The following is a 17,212-nucleotide window of genomic DNA, read 5'->3' on the forward strand; positions in this document are numbered from 1 at the left end:
CCATGCGGCTCCTGCACTGTTCACACTGCTTTTTTTTTTCTGGGGGTTTAAGAACTTACGTTTTTCCAATAGAACACATTTCAGGCAACTCTCCTTTTCGCTGGAGTTTTGTAAACCTGAGGGGTCTTGTTTTATGTCGTTTCTCCATTTATTTATTTTTTACACATTTTCTGACCTTTCTCCTTAGTATTTTTCTAAGATCTATTAAGTAATGAAGGAAACGCTAACAGGTTTTACCTACCCATAAAATTAGACTTTTTAGAGAGGGATTCAGATCTACCCAGGAATTCTGACTTCAGTCTTAAGGTACCGTCACATTAAGGCTACGTTCACGCACCAAAACGCACGCTAAAACGCTGCGTTTTGCGACACATGCGTCCTTTTTTGCCGAAATTTGGACGCAAAAAAAAATGCAACTTGTTGCGTTTTCTGCGCCCAACGCTTGCGGCAAAAAAAATGCATGTGTCGCACAACGCAGCGCAACGCATGTCCATGCGCCCCCCATGTTAAATATAGGGGCGCATGATGCATGCATCGCCGCAGCGTTTCCCGACGCTGCGTCGGGAAACGCTAATGTGAACGTAGCCTAAGCGACGCTGCAGCGATATAGACAACGATGCCGATCGCTGCAGCGTCGCTGTTTTAGTTGTTGTGTGGTCGCTGGAGAGCTGTCACACAGACAGCTCTCCAGCGCCCAACGATGCCGAAGTCCCCGGGTAACCAGGGTAAACATCGGGTTACTAAGCGCAGGGCCGCGCTTAGTGACCCCATGTTTACCCTGGTTACCATTGTAAATGTAAAAAAAAAAAAAAACACTACATACTTACATTCCGGTGTCTGTCGCGTCCCCCGGCGTCAGCTTCCCTGCACTGTGTAAGCGCCGGCCGTAAAGCAGAGCGGTGACGTCACCGCTGTGCTCTGCTTTACGGCCGGCGCTGACACAGTGCAGGGAAGCTGACGCCGGGAGACGCGACAGACACCGGAATGTAAGTATGTAGTGTTTTTTGTTTGTTTTTTTTACATTTACAATGGTAACCAGGGTAAATATCGGGTTACTAAGCGCGGCCGATGTAGGCCGGTTTCTCATTTGCATATCTGTGCGCAACATATGATCCGCATAGATGAGTCATGTGTACCTACCTTTAACATGGTGTACGCAGGAACATGTGTTTGCATCAGTTTGCATGCGTCGTTTTGCCTGCGCTGTAACTTCCTTTTTCGGGCATGCACAGTTTGCTCTGCCCTTTGACTCACATCACATGATGGAAACTTACAGCGGAGGCAGAGGACGTGGGTCACAGAGGCGCTTGCGTCCGGGGAGAAAAGACGTGCCTCCCCGACAGACTAAAGGTATGGCAGGCAAAATTATAAAAGGTGATATTGCAGCGGTGGATGGGACCCCCAAAAAAAGAGCCACCTTCACGGAATGCAGCATTAGTGCTGCACAAGGTGGCTCTTTTAGTTAAAAATGCCGGGGGGGGGAGGGGTGACAGGTTCCCTTTAACAAGTAAAATTTTTCTTATCTGCTCTCTTTACTTGACTGCTGCCTGCCATTCCAACATGTCATCTACTGAAGCTTCCCGAAGTGCACATAACCCTGATTTATGTAATCACATTTGATTTACTGATTGGTATGTATTGACTGGCAATACTGTACATGTGGTTAACCCCTTTCTGACATTAGACGTACTATCCCGTCGAGGTGGGGTGGGCCCGTATGCCCACCGACGGGATAGTACGGCATAGCGATCGGCCACACTCACGGGGGGATCGCGGCCGGGTGGCAGCTGACTATTGCAGCTGACATCCGGCACTATGTGCCAGTAGCGGTCAGGGACCACCCCTGGCACATTAGCCCCCGACACACTGCAATCAAACATAATCGCAGTGTTTCGGCGGTATAGGGAGGCATCAAGCAGGGAGGGGGATCCCTGCGTGCTTCCCTGAGACCCCCGGAGCAACACGATGTGATTACGTTGCTGCGAGGGTCTCTTACCTCCTCCTTCCTGCAGCAGGCCTGGATCCAAAATGGCCACGGGGCTGCATCCGGGTCCTGCAGGGAGGTGGCTTCACAGCGACTGCTCAGAGAAGGCGCCGGGAAGCCTCCAGGAGTGCACGTCAGATCGCTGATCTGACACAGTGCACTGCAAAGTGTCAGATCAGCGATCTTACACTATAACATGATGCCCCCCCCAAAAAAAAAAAAAATCCCCTCCCCCCAAAAAAAATATATATATTTTTCCTATAAATACATTTCTTTAAATAAAAAAACAATAAAAGTACACATATTTAGTATCGCCGCGTCCGTAACGACCCGACCTATAAAACTGTCCCACTAGTTAACCCCTTCAGTGAACACCGTAAAAAATAAAAAAGCGAGGCAGAAAACAACGCTTTATTATCATACCGCCAAACAAAAAGATGGATATAAATAACCATGGTACCACTCAAAACGCCATCTTGTCCCCCAAAAAATGAGCCGCCATACAGAGTCATCAAAGAAAAAATAAAAGTTATAGTCCTCAGACTACAGCGATGCAAAAAAAAACTATTTTAGAGAAAAAATATATCGTATAAAAGCGCCAAAACATAAAAAAAATGATATAAATGAGGTATCGCTGTTATCGTACTGACCCGAAGAATAGAACTGCTTTATCCATTTTACCAAACGTGGAACGGTATAAACAGACATGAGAACCATGGTCTTTTTGGCCAGAAGGGCGCAATCAGGATTACTCTGGCTTGGTCCCTCCTGATCTTCCTGATCACTAGAGGTATCAGAGACATTGGAGGGAAAGCGTACGCTAGCTTGAAGCTCCAAGGATGGTGAAGAGAGTCCAACATGTCTGGGTGATCCATGAGGTTCAGGGAAGCAAATCTCTTTACCTGTCTGCTGTCTCTTGTGGCAAACAGATCTATTTGGGGTACGCCCCATGCTTTTGTTATCATGTTGAATATGTCCTTGTTTAACGACCATTCCCCTTGTCATAGCCTGTTTCGACTGAGGTAGTCCGCCTTGGTGTTTTCTGCCCCCTTGATGTGCAGGGCTGTTAAGGATGGAAGATGAAACTCTGCCAACTGGAGGATGTTTGCTGCTACGTTCATCAGGGTTCCTGATCGCGTACCTCCCTGACGGTTTATGTACGCCACTGTGGTGGAATTGTCCGACAGAACTCTCACATGCATTCCCTGAACCTGTGGAAGAAAATGACTTAGGGCATATTCTACTGCTTTTAACTCTTTCCAATTTGAAGAACACACCAGCTCTGCCTGATTCCAGGTGTCTTGGATCAGACTATCTTCCATATGTGCGCCCCAACCCACAGGGCTGGCGTCAGTGATAATTGTTTTAGAGGGATTTATCATCCATGGTACACCCCCTGAAAGGTGATCCATGTCTAACCACCAGCTTAGGGATTCAATCACGTCACTGGAAAGAGTAATTTTACTCTCTAAATGTCGTACTTCCTTTTGGATGGACAGTATTTCATACTGCAATTGACGGGTATGATATTGAGCCCACAGCACAGCTGGTATATATGAGGACAGTGATCCTAGTAAGGACATGGCCTTTCTCAGGGTCATGCAGGGTTTTGACATTGCCTCTGACACTTTTGATTGTATAATTATTCTCTTTGACTGTGGCAGAAAACTTCTCTGACTTACTGAATCTAGTTGAATTCCCAGAAATATCTGGATGGTGTCTGGATTCAACCTGGATTTTTCGTAATTCACGATCCAACTTAGATCCTGCAAGGATGAGATCGCATTAGATAACCGCATTTCACATTGGGATATGGAATTTCCGATAACAAGAAAATCATCCAGGTAGGGTATTATGAGAGTGTTCTGCTGGCGTAAGTGAGCCATCACTTCCAGGATCACCTTTGTAAAGATGCGGGGAGCCATAGAAAGCCCAAAGGGCATTGCTACATACTGAAAGTGACGAACCTGTCCTGCTAGGATGACCGCTACCCTTAGGTACTGCTGGTGTTCGGCATGTATGGGAAGATGATAGTAGGCATCTTTTAGGTCTATTCCGGCCATGACACACCTAGGAAACAAGAGCTTGATGGCAGAACTAATAGATTCCATTTTAAAAGTCCGATTATATAAAAAGGAATTTAATTTTTTGAGATATATGATGGTTCTGAATGAACCATCTGGTTTTTTGATCAAAAACAAAGGGGAGTAGAATCCCTTCCCTTTTTGATATTGGGGAACCTCCACCAACACTTTTTTAGATAGAAGAGATATGATCTCGGACTCTAGAGCCTCTTGTTGTTCTTGTCCCTTTGGTGATGTTATTATAAAAGAATCCCAAGGGATTCTAAAAAATTCTAATTTTAGACCATCTCTTATAATGTCCAGAATCCAACGGCTGGATGTTATATGTTCCCACTTGGATAGAAAAAATTTTAACCTGCCGCCCACTTCAAGGTTAGCGGTACTTGCCACGTTTTGAGTTGTAAGATCCGGTAATCAGAGCTCCTTTTTGCTTAGGGTCTTTCGCTTCCCAGCGATCCCTTTGCTCAAACGGTTTCCTGGAAAAGGGTCGTCTCTTGAATGCTCTCCTGTAAGACGGAAGATATTGATTAGGAAAACCCTTCTTCCGTTCTCCTGCTTTATTTAAGATCTCATCCAGAGTCTTTCCGAAAAGGAACTCACCCTGGCAGGGGAGCGCACAAAGCTTTGCCTTTGCTTGTGCGTCCCCTTTCCAGTTCTTCAACCAGAGTGCTCGCCGGGCTGTATTTATTAAGCCGGCTGACCTGGCTGCTAGACGTAGCGAATCTACTGAGGCGTCTGCCAGGAATGCTACAGCCTCCTTCATTAGAGGGATCTTTGGTAGAATGGAGTCTCTTGCAGTTCTACCTTTGATCTGCTCCTCCAGTTGTTCCATCCAAACCAGCAGCGATCTCGCCGTACAGGTAGCAGAGATGGCTGGTCGGAATGCCCCTGTATTGGCCTCCCAAGATTTTTTAAGCAAGGCCTCTGCTTTACGGTCCAATGGGTCAGTTAGCATCCCTGAATCCTCCACAGGCAAGACCGATTGCTTCGAGGTTGAGGCTACGGCTGCATCTACTTTGGCACTTTTGACCAAGTATTCAGCTCCTCGTCACTAAAGGGATATCGCCTTTTAGAGGATGATGGTAAAAATCCTCTTGCGCTCTGTTTGTCCCACTCTTTTTTAATTAACTCTTTTACAGTGGTAACAACGGGGAAGGACCTACGTTTCCTTTGTCCTAACCCCGCGAACATAATGTCCTGAGCTGACTTTTTCCCTTTTTCATCTGGGCACCCCATCGTGTTTCTGACTGCTTTCACCAAGTTGTCCACGCTGCTGTTAGGCAGACATAACCCTCCTTCATCTTCGGATGAACTTGGCCGAGATTCTGACTCATCTGAGGACTTATGCACCTCATCTGATTCTGGATTTTCCGGAGATGGGGACTTGCTAGGTTGGCGGGAACTGGTGCTAGTAGCCTGCGTCAGTCCCTGCATCTCTTCCCGAATCATGGCTCTAACGTCAGATGGAGTCATAATGTTTTCTTGACGTAAGGTCAGTATGATGCAATCTGAGCATAACTTCTTCATATAGGAATCTGGTAGGGGCTGTATACATAAAGCACATTCTTTGTGCTTGGATTTGTGTGCCTTTTTCCTGGACTAAAGGAAGGGGACATAGGAGGAACATACATCAGCATATAGGTAGAGAAGTCTTTAAACTCACCCAGAGAAGCTGACAGGTACCGGATCTGGAGGCGGATTCTTTGAGGGATCTTTTTGTTTGGTGGAAGATCGCTCCTGTCGACCACCATCTTTAGTGCTGCTCCTGGCGCTTTTCTCCTTACTAGGAGAGCGCTCTGGTACCGCAAGGTGCGTTTCGTCGGCCGGTGAAGCCATACTCACATCCACACACCGGCCGACAGTAGTGCTGCAGCTTTTGAATATGGCGCCAAATCTCCTGCCTCCCCGGCCCGAACCCGGAAGTGCTCCAGCGACTTCCGGGTTAGACGCCCGCTCACCTCTCCATGCGGCGGCTGCTTCATTTAGCCGGCCGCTTGAGCGCGCGCGTCCTCATGGAGCCGGGCGGACCAGCGGTACCGAACCCGGACCATGGCCATCGATCAGACGAGGGGGGAGGCTGAACACAGTGGCTCCCCCGCCGCTGCTACTGGAACCGCAGCCCCTGCCGTTCCTTACAGAGACTGACGCAGGCGGGTGCATGGCCCAGGGATCTTCTGTAGGTACGTCCTGGGATTCCCATAGGAACAGGAAACCTAAACTGAGGAGGAGAGGGGACCGCCTCCTTTTATTCTGTAGGTTTCCTGTTCCTATGGGCGGATCCCTCTCTCTCATGTGGGGTGCTGTCGTGACGAAGAGTAAAAAAACACGGCAGGAAGGGGTGTGTGTGTCCTCCAGCATTATAAATCACAGCTATGCTGTGCAGAGGGTGCGTCACCATGTCATCCCATGAGGAAGTCTGTGAGCGCCCCGTGGAGGAGGTGGTTGCACCAAGTGGCAATGTCAGAAAGAGAGGATTGTCCAAAGTGAGCGACTCCACTGACAAGTCAGGAAGGAGGTCGTCCCATAACACACCCCAGGCCGAGCAAAGGAGCCGAGACCCGGTATACAAGTATACTTCAGGGTGTGTTTTTATTTAGCTCCATGGAAGCTTATGTGGTTCCCCTCCTTATGTCTTAATAGGCGAAGAGGACTGGGAAGACCAAGCACAAACAATGTGCAATATGTACTGAGCCCTCACCTGACTCATATAGTAAAAAGCTATGTCAGGCTTGTATAGAGAACACACTGCGGCAGGAAGAGTCCGTTAAGATGAATGAAATACGTCTTAGGCCATGTTCACGTTCCTGATTTCCCTGCTGTTTTTTCTGTACTAAAAACCGCAGCTCTTGGCAGAAAACGCAGGTGCGTTTTTGGTGCGTTTTTTGATGCGGCTTTTAGTGCGTTTTTTTTATGCAGTTTTCTCTGCAGAGTCTGTGTGTTTTCTAGGAAGTTTTTTTAGGGTTAAAATGGCTGAAAATACCCTAACACTAACCCTACCCCTAGTTCTAACTGTAGTGGGGGAAAAAAAAAATTTCTTTATTTTATTATTGTTACTACCTATGGGGGTAATAAAGGGGGGGGAAGTCATTTACTTTTTTATTTTATTTTGATCACGTTGAGGTTATCACATTGATCAAAATGTGCCTGGAACGAATCTGCCGGCCGGCAGACTCGGCGGGCGCACTGCGCATGCGCCCGCCATTTTGGAAGATGGCGGCGCCCAGGGAGAAGACGGACGGACGGACACCGGGAGGCCCGGTAAGTATAAGGGGGGGAGATGAGGGCACGGGGGGGCGTCGGAGCACGGGGGGGTGGCATCGGAGCATGGGGGGGTGGGATTGGGGCACGGGGGGAGAGCCACACTCCGCCCACGCACTTCCTGCTGCAGCGGTTCTGCACCACAAACCGCAGAAAACCCGCAGATATTTTTTTCGTCTGCGGGTTTTACTGCGGGTTTGACCCTCACAATGGAGGTCAATGGGTGCAGAACCGCTGCAGTTCCGCACAAAGAAGTGACATGGTCCTTCTTTTTTACCGCAGCTATTCAGCGCGGCTTTTTTAGTGAATTTCCGCAATGTGGGCACAGCGGTTCCTGTTTTCCATAGGGTACATTGTACTGTACCCTGCATGGAAAACAGCTGCGGACCCGCAGCGGCAAAATCGCGGCGGTTCCGCAGTAAAAAACGCATTGTGTGAACATGGCCTTATGATTCGGGAGGAGCTTCAGAGTTTAAAAGAAAGTAGTCCATCCATAAATATTGAGAGGAGAGGTAGCAGAGCATCCTCGCCAAAAGCTGACACGTCGGCAGAAAGCGGGGAGGTCGAGTCAGAGGGGTCTCAATTATCGGGGTCATCAGATGAGGAGGACTATGTCTGCTTTCCTACGGATAGGATAAATAACTTGGTTAAGTCGGTAAGAAGTACTATGGGGGTTTTAGAATGGAAAAAAAACCCAGACCCAGCAGGAGGTGATGTTCGCGGGTCTGTCTCAACGGAAGGGCCATGTGTTTCCAGTAAACCAGGCTATAAAGGACCTGGTTAAGAAAGAATGGAGTACAGTGTCCTGTAAAAGACGCTACCCCTTTGATGACGAGGACTTAGCCTCCTGGGCTAAAGTACCGAAAGTTGATGCGGCTGTAGCATCTACCTCTCGCCGCTCCTCTTTGCCGGTAGAGGATGCGGGTTCCTTGTCCGATCCAATGGACAGAAAGTCTGATGCGCTTCTCAAAAAGTCATGGGAAGCTTGTGTTACAGCGTTTAAACCAGCAATTTCAGCTACATGTACTAGTAGATCCATGTTGGTCTGGCTGGAACAATTAGATCAAGATATCAAGAGTGGTGTTTCCAGAGAGAAGTTGCGAGCCTCTGTTCCATTGATTAAGGGGGCTGCGGCATTTATATCTGATGCCTCAATAGACTCTCCGCCTGGCGGCTAGATCAGCTAACCTCTCGAATACGGCTTGTCGAGCATTATGGCTAAAGAACTGGAAGGGAGACGCCCAGTCCAGGGCTAAGTTGTGTGCCATACCCTGCCAGGGTGAGTACCTCTTTGGAGCGGTCCTGGATGACATTCTCACTAAGGCGGGCGAAAGGAAAAAGGGGTTTCCTAATCCCTTTATTCCTTCCTACAGAAGGGCGTTCAGGAAGCCACCATTTGGGAAAAAAGGCTTTAAAGACCGCTGGAGTAACAGGGAGTTCAGGCAGAAGGGCAATTTGTTCAACAAGCGCCCCTTCAAACCAGCGGATAAGTTCCGAGAGCCCTATTCCACCGGTGGGCGGTAGACTACTACAATTTCTTGAACAGTGGAAAAAGATAACGGCCAATACATGGGCCTTAAATTTAATTTCGTCAGGTCTCACCTTAGACCTCCGGATTCTTTTCTTCTCACCTCCCTAAAATCCAGGCTACAGCAAGAGGCACTGGAAACTGAAATCAAGTCTCTTTTGTCCAAACGAGTACTAATAAAAGTTCCATCATCTGAAATAGGAAAGGGCTTTTACTCTCCTTTATTTCTAATAACTAAGCCTGATGGGTCCTTTAGGACTATATTAAATTTGAGGAAATTAAACACCTTCATAAGACCTAAAGCCTTTAAAATGGAGTCCATTCGGTCAGCCATTAAAAATTTATTTCCCAACTGTTACATGGTGGTACTACCATCTGCCTATACACCAGTTACACCAGCAGTTTCTTAGGGTAGCAGTTGTAATAGATGGTCAGGTGTGTCATCTGCAATACAGGGCAATGCCCTTCGGCCTATCCATGGCTCCGAGGGTCTTTACTAAATTATTGTTGGAAGTAATGTCTTTTTTGCGGTTAAAGGACACACTAGTCATCCCGTATCTAGATGATCTAATAGTGGGTAGAGACTCCCTACAGTGTGAACAGAGATTAGAGGAGGTAGTTTTTTCCTTACAATCTCTTGGTTGGATTATTAATTGGGAGAAATCCAGACTCCGGCCTGTTAGATGTCAGAAGTTCCTTGGTCTCCTTTTGGATTCGGTTGATCAAGTATGTTGGCTGCCAGATAGTAAAAAGACCTCCATTATTGATAAAGTAAACTTAGCAATAAATAGGCGTAGTATGACCTTGAGAAGCGCCATGTCATTGTTGGGGTCTTTAACTTCTTGTATTCCTGCAGTTGAGTGGGCACAATTTCATTCCAGGCAGCTACAGAAATTTGTATTACAAGAGTATTAAAAATCAGGGACGTTTAGATCAGATAGTTTTTCTTCCGTCAGAAGTGGTACACTCCCTTACATGGTGGTTAGATTGGGGAAATCTGTCAAAAGGAGTCCTATGGGTAATCTCTCCTTCAAATATAGTCACCACGGATGCTAGTCCTGAAGGTTGGGGAGCACATTTTCGAGATCTGTGGGTTCAGGGTCTCTGGTCCAGATCAGAATATAGTGATTCTTCTCATGTTAAAGAATTAAGAGCTATATATTATTCCCTGCTCCACTTTCTTCCTCAGCTGCGAGGCTCTCACACAAGGGTCCTCTCCGACAACACCTCTGCGGTGGCCTATCTAAACCGTCAAGGAGGTACACAGTCAGACACTCTTATGAAGGTGGCATCAGACATCATAATGTTAGCCGAAGGTCATCTGTTGTCCTTGTCAGCGGTACACATAAGAGGGATAGACAACTGTCAGGCCGATTTCCTCATTCGTCATACTCTTCATCAAGGAGAATGGATGCTCAACAGGAAGATTTTCAAAATGATAACAACTCGTTGGGGCATGCCTCAAATAGAATTGTTCTCAACAAGATCCAATTGTCAGGTCAGAATGTTTGCCTCCCTATGCAGGCTAGACAATCCAGACATACTAGATGCCCTTCAGGTACCATGGACATTCCCCCATGGAATCTATTGTCTGTGGTGATAAGGAAGATAAGAGAGGAAGGGGCAAGGGTTCTGTTAATAGCCCCCTTTTGGCCCAAGAGGCCATGGTTTTCATGGCTCAGAGCCATGTCAATTACAGACCCGTGGATTTTGCCTCTGGCCGACAACATGCTGTCTCAAGGTCCGTTTTTCCATCCTCAGGTGAAGGGCATGAACTTAACTGCCTGGAATTTGAGAGGCAATTACTAAGCAGGAGAGGGTTTTCCAGTGGGTTGATAGATACCCTTATGAAGAGTAGAAAGCCTTCTACCACTAAAATTTATGTTAAGGTCTGGAAAAAATTTCTTCAGTTTCACACTACACAAATTTCTTCAGAAGTACCTGTATTTTCAATACTGGAGTTTTTGCAAAAAGGTCTAGAATTGGGACTTTCGGTTAATACTTTGAAAGTTCAGGTTTCAGCGTTGGGAGCCCTTTTCAGTTATGATATCGCAGGTGATAGATGGATATCCCGTTTTATATCAGCATGTCAACGGTCGAAACCAATAAATATACCACAGGTGCCCCAGTGGGATCTATCTTTGGTCCTGGATGCATGCATTGACACAAAGCCCGTTTGAGCCTATTCATGCAGCCTCATTAAAGAATATCTCGTTAAAAGCGATATTGTTAATAGCATTAGTATCAGCTAGAAGAGTGAGTGATCTGCAGGCATTGTCAATCGATCCTCCATACCTATCTATAACACCTGATAGAATAGTTTTGAAAACAGACCCATGTTACCTACCTAAGGTGGCCACTAGTTTTCATAGATCCCAGGAGGTCTTATTACCTACCTTTTATAAAGACCACTCGTCTCCAGAGGAAGTAAGACTTCATACCCTAGACGTATAAAGGACTGTTCTGGCCTATTTAGAGAGAACTAGGGACTGGAGGAAGAGTAGGGCCCTGTTTGTGTCTTTTCAGGGTAAAACCAAAGGATCCAGGGTCACGAAGGGGACGTTATCTCGTTGGATCAGAGAAGCCATAATCTTGGCCTACAGGGCCAAAGGAAGAGATCCTTGTCGACTTCCTGGGCAGAAAGGGCGAATGTGCCAATAGAGCTTATATGTAAGGCCGCAACTTGGGCTTCACCGGGCACCTTTTATAGGAACTATAGATTAGACCTATCAGCTGCTTCTGATCTAACCTTTGGGGTTTCGGTTCTTGACGCAGTTAACCCACCCAATTTATAGTCTCTGAAAATCTCTCGTGGGTGCTGTCGTGGCGAATGGAAAATACCGGATTACTCACCGGTAATGCTCTTTTATAGAGCCCACGACAGCACCCATTCACATCCCTCCCTTTGTATAGTTGCACGTGGTGCTTTTTGGTGAGGTGTAAATATTAGAAAGATGTAGTATAGCGTTGTAAATATATATATATATATACATATATATATACAGTTAGGTCCATATATATTTGGACAGAGACAACATTTTTCTAATTTTGATTATAGACATTACCACAACGAATTTTAAACAAAACAACTCAGATGCAGTTGAAGTTCAGACTTTCAGCTTTCATTTGAGGGTATCCACATTAAAATTGGATGAAGGGTTTAGGAGTTTCATCTCCTTAACATGTGCCACCCTGTTTTTAAAAGGACCTAAAGTAATTGGACAATTGACTCCAATGCTATTTCATGGACAGGTGTGGGCAATCCCTTCGTTATGTCATTCTCAATTAAGCAGATAAAAGGCCTGGAGTTGATTTGAGGTGTGGTGCTTGCATTTGGAAGGTTTTGCTGTGAAGTGAACATGCGGTCAAAGGAGCTCTCTATGCGGATAGAAACAAGCCATCCCTAAGCTGAGAAAACAGAAAAAACCCATCCAAGAAATTGCTACAATATTAGGAGTGGCAAAATCTACAGTTTGGTACATCCTGAGAAATAAAGAAAGCACTGGTGAACTCATCAATGCAAAAAGACCTGGGCGCCCACAGAAGACAACAGTGGTGGATAATCGCAGAATAATCTCCATGTTTAAGAGAAACCACAACAGCCAACCAAGTGACCAACACTCTCCAGGAGGTAGGCGTGTCAATATCCAAATCCACCTTAAAGAGAAGACTGCATGAAAGTAAATACAGAGGGTTCATTGCACGGTGCAAACCACTCATAAGCATCAAGAATAAAAAGGTTAGACTGGACTTTGATAAAAAAAAATCTAAAAAAGCCAACACAGTTCTGGAAGAACATTCTTTGGACAGATGAAACCAAGCTCAACCTCTACCAGAATGATGGAAAGAGAAAAGTATGGCGAAGTCGTGGTACAGCTCATGATCCAAAGCATACCACATCATCTGTAAAACACGGTGGAGGCAGTGTGATGGCTTGGGCATGCATGGCTGCCAGTGGCACTGGGTCACCAGTGTTTATTGATGATGTGACACAGGACAGAAGCAGCCAAATGAATTCTGAGGTATTCAGAGCCATACTGAGTGCTCAGATCCAGCCAAATGCAGCCAAACTGATTGTCCATCTGTAGTATGAAACAACGACCAATGACCCAAAACATAATGCCAAAGCAACCCAGGAGTTTATTAAAGCAAAGAAGTGGAATATTCTTGAATGGCCAAGTCACCTGATCTCAACCCAATTGAGAAGCATTTCACTTGTTAAAGACTAAACTTCAGACTGAGATGCCCACAAACAAACAGCAACTGAAAACCACCACAGTGAAGGCCTGGCAGAGCATCAAAAAGGAGGAAACACAGCGTCTGGTGATGTCCATGAGTTCAAGACTTCAGGCAGTCATTGCCAAAAAAGGGTTTTCAACCAAGTACTAAAAATGAACATTTTATTTAAAATTATTGAATCTGTCCAGTTACTTTTGGTCCATTTAAAAACAGGGTGGTACATGTTAAAGAGCTGAAATTCTTAAACCCTTCATCCAATTTTAATGTGGATGCCCCCTGTTATGATTAGGCAATTCAGTACCACAGTGAACATAGAGGTCAGAGCACATACAGTGATCTGACAATAATCCAAAAACATAGAACGAGCTCTGAGACGTGGGAACTCTGTTGACCGCAATCCCTAATCCTATCCAACAACACTAGAGGCAGCCGTGGATTGCGCCTAACGCTACCTATGCAACTCGGCACAGCCTGAGAAACTAGCTAGCCTGAAGATAGAAAATAAGCCTACCTTGCCTCAGAGAAATACCCCAAAGGAAAAGGCAGCCCCCCACATATAATGACTGAGTAAGATGAAAAGACAAACGTAGAGATGAAATAGATTTAGCAAAGTGAGGCCCGACTTACTGAACAGAGCGAGGATAGGAAAGGTAACTTTGCGGTCAACACAAAACCCTAAAAACCACGCAAAGGGGGCAAAAAGACCCTCCGTACCGAACTAACGGCACGGAGGTACACCCTCTGCGTCCCAGAGCTTCCAGCAAACAGATAAGCTGGACAGAAGAAAAGCAAACAAAATAGCAAAGGAAAACTTAGCTATGCAGAGCAGCAGGCCACAGGAACGATCCAGGAGGAAAACAAGTCCAATACTGGAACATTGACAGGAAGCCAGGATCAAAGCACTAGGTGGAGTTAAGTAGAGCAGCACCTAACGACCTCACCACATCACCTGAGGGAGGAAACTCAGAAGCCGCAGTACCACTTCCCTCCACCAACGGAAGCTTACAGAGAGAATCAGCCGAAGTACCACTTGTGACCACAGGAGGGAGCTCTGCCACAGAATTCACAACAACCCCCAAATGAAAGCTGAAAGTCTGAACTTCAACTGCATCTGAATTGTTTTGTTTAAAATTCATTGTGGCAATGTCTATAACCAAAATTAGAAAAATGTTGTCTCTGTCCAAATATATATGGACCTAACTGTATATACAGTGGGGCAAAAAAGTATTTAGTCAGTCAGCAATAGTGCAAGTTCCACCACTTAAAAAGATGAGAGGCGTCTGTAATTTACATCATAGGCAGACCTCAACTATGGGAGACAAACTGAGAAAAAAAATCCAGAAAATCACATTGTCTGTTTTTTTAACATTTTATTTGCATATTATGGTGGAAGATAAGTATTTGGTCAGAAACAAACAATCAAGATTTCTGGCTCTCACAGACCTGTAACTTCTTCTTTAAGAGTCTCCTCTTTCCTCCACTCATTACCTGTAGTAATGGCACCTGTTTAAACTTGTTATCAGTATAAAAAGACACCTGTGCACACCCTCAAACAGTCTGACTCCAAACTCCACTATGGTGAAGACCAAAGAGCTGTCAAAGGACACCAGAAACAAAATTGTAGCCCTGCACCAGGCTGGGAAGACTGAATCTGCAATAGCCAACCAGCTTGGAGTGAAGAAATCAACAGTGGGAGCAATAATTAGAAAATGGAAGACATACAAGACCACTGATAATCTCCCTCGATCTGGGGCTCCACGCAAAATCCCACCCCGTGGGGTCAGAATGATCACAAGAACGGTGAGCAAAAATCCCAGAACCACGCGGGGGGACCTAGTGAATGAACTGCAGAGAGCTGGGACCAATGTAACAAGGCCTACCATAAGTAACACACTACGCCACCATGGACTCAGATCCTGCAGTGCCAGACGTGTCCCACTGCTTAAGCCAGTACATGTCCGGGCCCATCTGAAGTTTGCTAGAGAGCATTTGCATGATCCAGAGGAGTTTTGGGAGAATGTCTTATGGTCTGATGAAACCAAACTGGAACTGTTTGGTAGAAACACAACTTGTCGTGTTTGGAGGAAAAAGAATACTGAGTTGCATCCATCAAACACCATACCTACTGTAAAGGATGGTGGTGGAAACATCATGCTTTGGGGCTGTTTCTCTGCAAAGGGGCCAGGACGACTGATCCGGGTACATGAAAGAATGAATGGGGCCATGTATCGTGAGATTTTGAGTGCAAACCTCCTTCCATCAGCAAGGGCATTGAAGATGAAACGTGGCTGGGTCTTTCAACATGACAATGATCCAAAGTACACCGCCAGGGCAATGAAGGAGTGGCTTCATAAGAAGCATTTCAAGGTCCTGGAGTGGCCTAGCCAGTCTCCAGATCTCAACCCTATAGAAAACTTTTGGAGGGAGTTGAAAGTCCGTGTTGCCAAGCGAAAAGCCAAAAACATCACTGCTCTAGAGGAGATCTGCATGGAGGAATGGGCCAACATAACAACAACAGTGTGTGGCAACCTTGTGAAGACTTACAGAAAACGTTTGACCTCTGTCATTGCCAACAAAGGATATATTACAAAGTATTGAGATGAAATTTTGTTTCTGACCAAATACTTATTTTCCACCATAATATGCAAATAAAATGTTAAAAAACAGACAATGTGATTTTCTGGATTTTTTTTTCTCAGTTTGTCTCCCATAGTTGAGGTCTACCTATGATGTAAATTACAGACGCCTCTCATCTTTTTAAGTGGTGGAACTTGCACTATTGCTGACTGACTAAATACTTTTTTGCCCCACTGTATATACCTGAACCTATTAACTAAAACCTGGCGGCGGTTCCTCCTATTCTCTGTAAAACAACTGAGGAGCGAGGGGGGGCCACCCCTTTTATCTCTCTGTAGGTTTCCTGTTCCTAGGGGCGGATCCCCTCTCTCGTGGGTGCTGTCGTGGGCTCTATAAAAGAGCATTACCGGTGAGTAATCCGGTATTTTCACGGCTCTGCATTACAAAACTGTAGTGAAACACTTGGGGGTTCAAAGCTCTCACAACACATCTAGATAAGTTCCTTAGGGGGTCTACTTTCCAAAATGGTGTCACTTGTGGGGGTTTCAATGTTTAGGCACATCAGTGGCTCTCCAAACGCAACATGGCATCCTGTTATGACCTGGTGGTCAGGACAATAATGGACCTGGTGGTTAAGAGCATACGGAATGACCTGATAGTTACTGATAATATAGGACGAGCTCTGAGACGTGGGAACTCTGCTGACCGCAATCCCTAATCCTATCACACACACTAGAAATAGCCGTGGATTGCTCCTAACGCTCCCTATGCAACTCGACACAGCCTAAGAAACTAGCTAGCCCTAAAGATAGAAAAATAAAGCCTACCTTGCCTCAGAGAAATTCCCCAAAGGAAAAGGCAGCCCCCCACATATAATGACTGTGAGTAAAGATGAAAATTACAAACACAGAGATGAAATAGATTTAGCAAAGTGAGGCCTGACTTACTGAACAGACAGAGGATAGGAAAGGTAGCTTTGCGGTCAGCACAAAAAACTACAAAAAGACCACACAGAGGGTGCAAAAAGACCCTCCGCACCGACTCACGGTGCGGAGGCGCTCCCTCTGCGTCCCAGAGCTTCCAGCAAGCAAGACAACAATCAAAATAGCAAGCTGGACAGAAAAATAGCAAACCAGAGAAAAACAAGCAGGAACTTAGCTTCTGCTGGGAAGACAGATCACAAGAACGATCCAGGAGTGAACTAGACCAATACTGGAACATTGACAGGTGGCATGGAGCAATGATCTAGGTGGAGTTAAATAGAGCAGCCAGCTAACGAATTAACCTCGTCACCTGTGGAAAGAACCTCAGAAGCCGCAGCCCCACTCACCACCACCAGAGGAAGCCCATGGACAGAACCAGCCGAAGTACCATTCATGATCACAGGAGGGAGCTTGACAACAGAATTCACAATTCTTGTCAAATTTGCATTGAAAAGTCAAATGGCGCTCCTTCCCTTCCGAGCTCTCCCATGCATCCAAACAGTGGTTTACCCCCACATATGGGGTATCAGCGTACTCAGGACAAATAGTACAATAACTT

Source organism: Ranitomeya imitator, chromosome 3 (genome assembly GCF_032444005.1).
Source record: "Ranitomeya imitator isolate aRanImi1 chromosome 3, aRanImi1.pri, whole genome shotgun sequence".
NCBI lineage: Eukaryota > Metazoa > Chordata > Amphibia > Anura > Dendrobatidae > Ranitomeya > Ranitomeya imitator.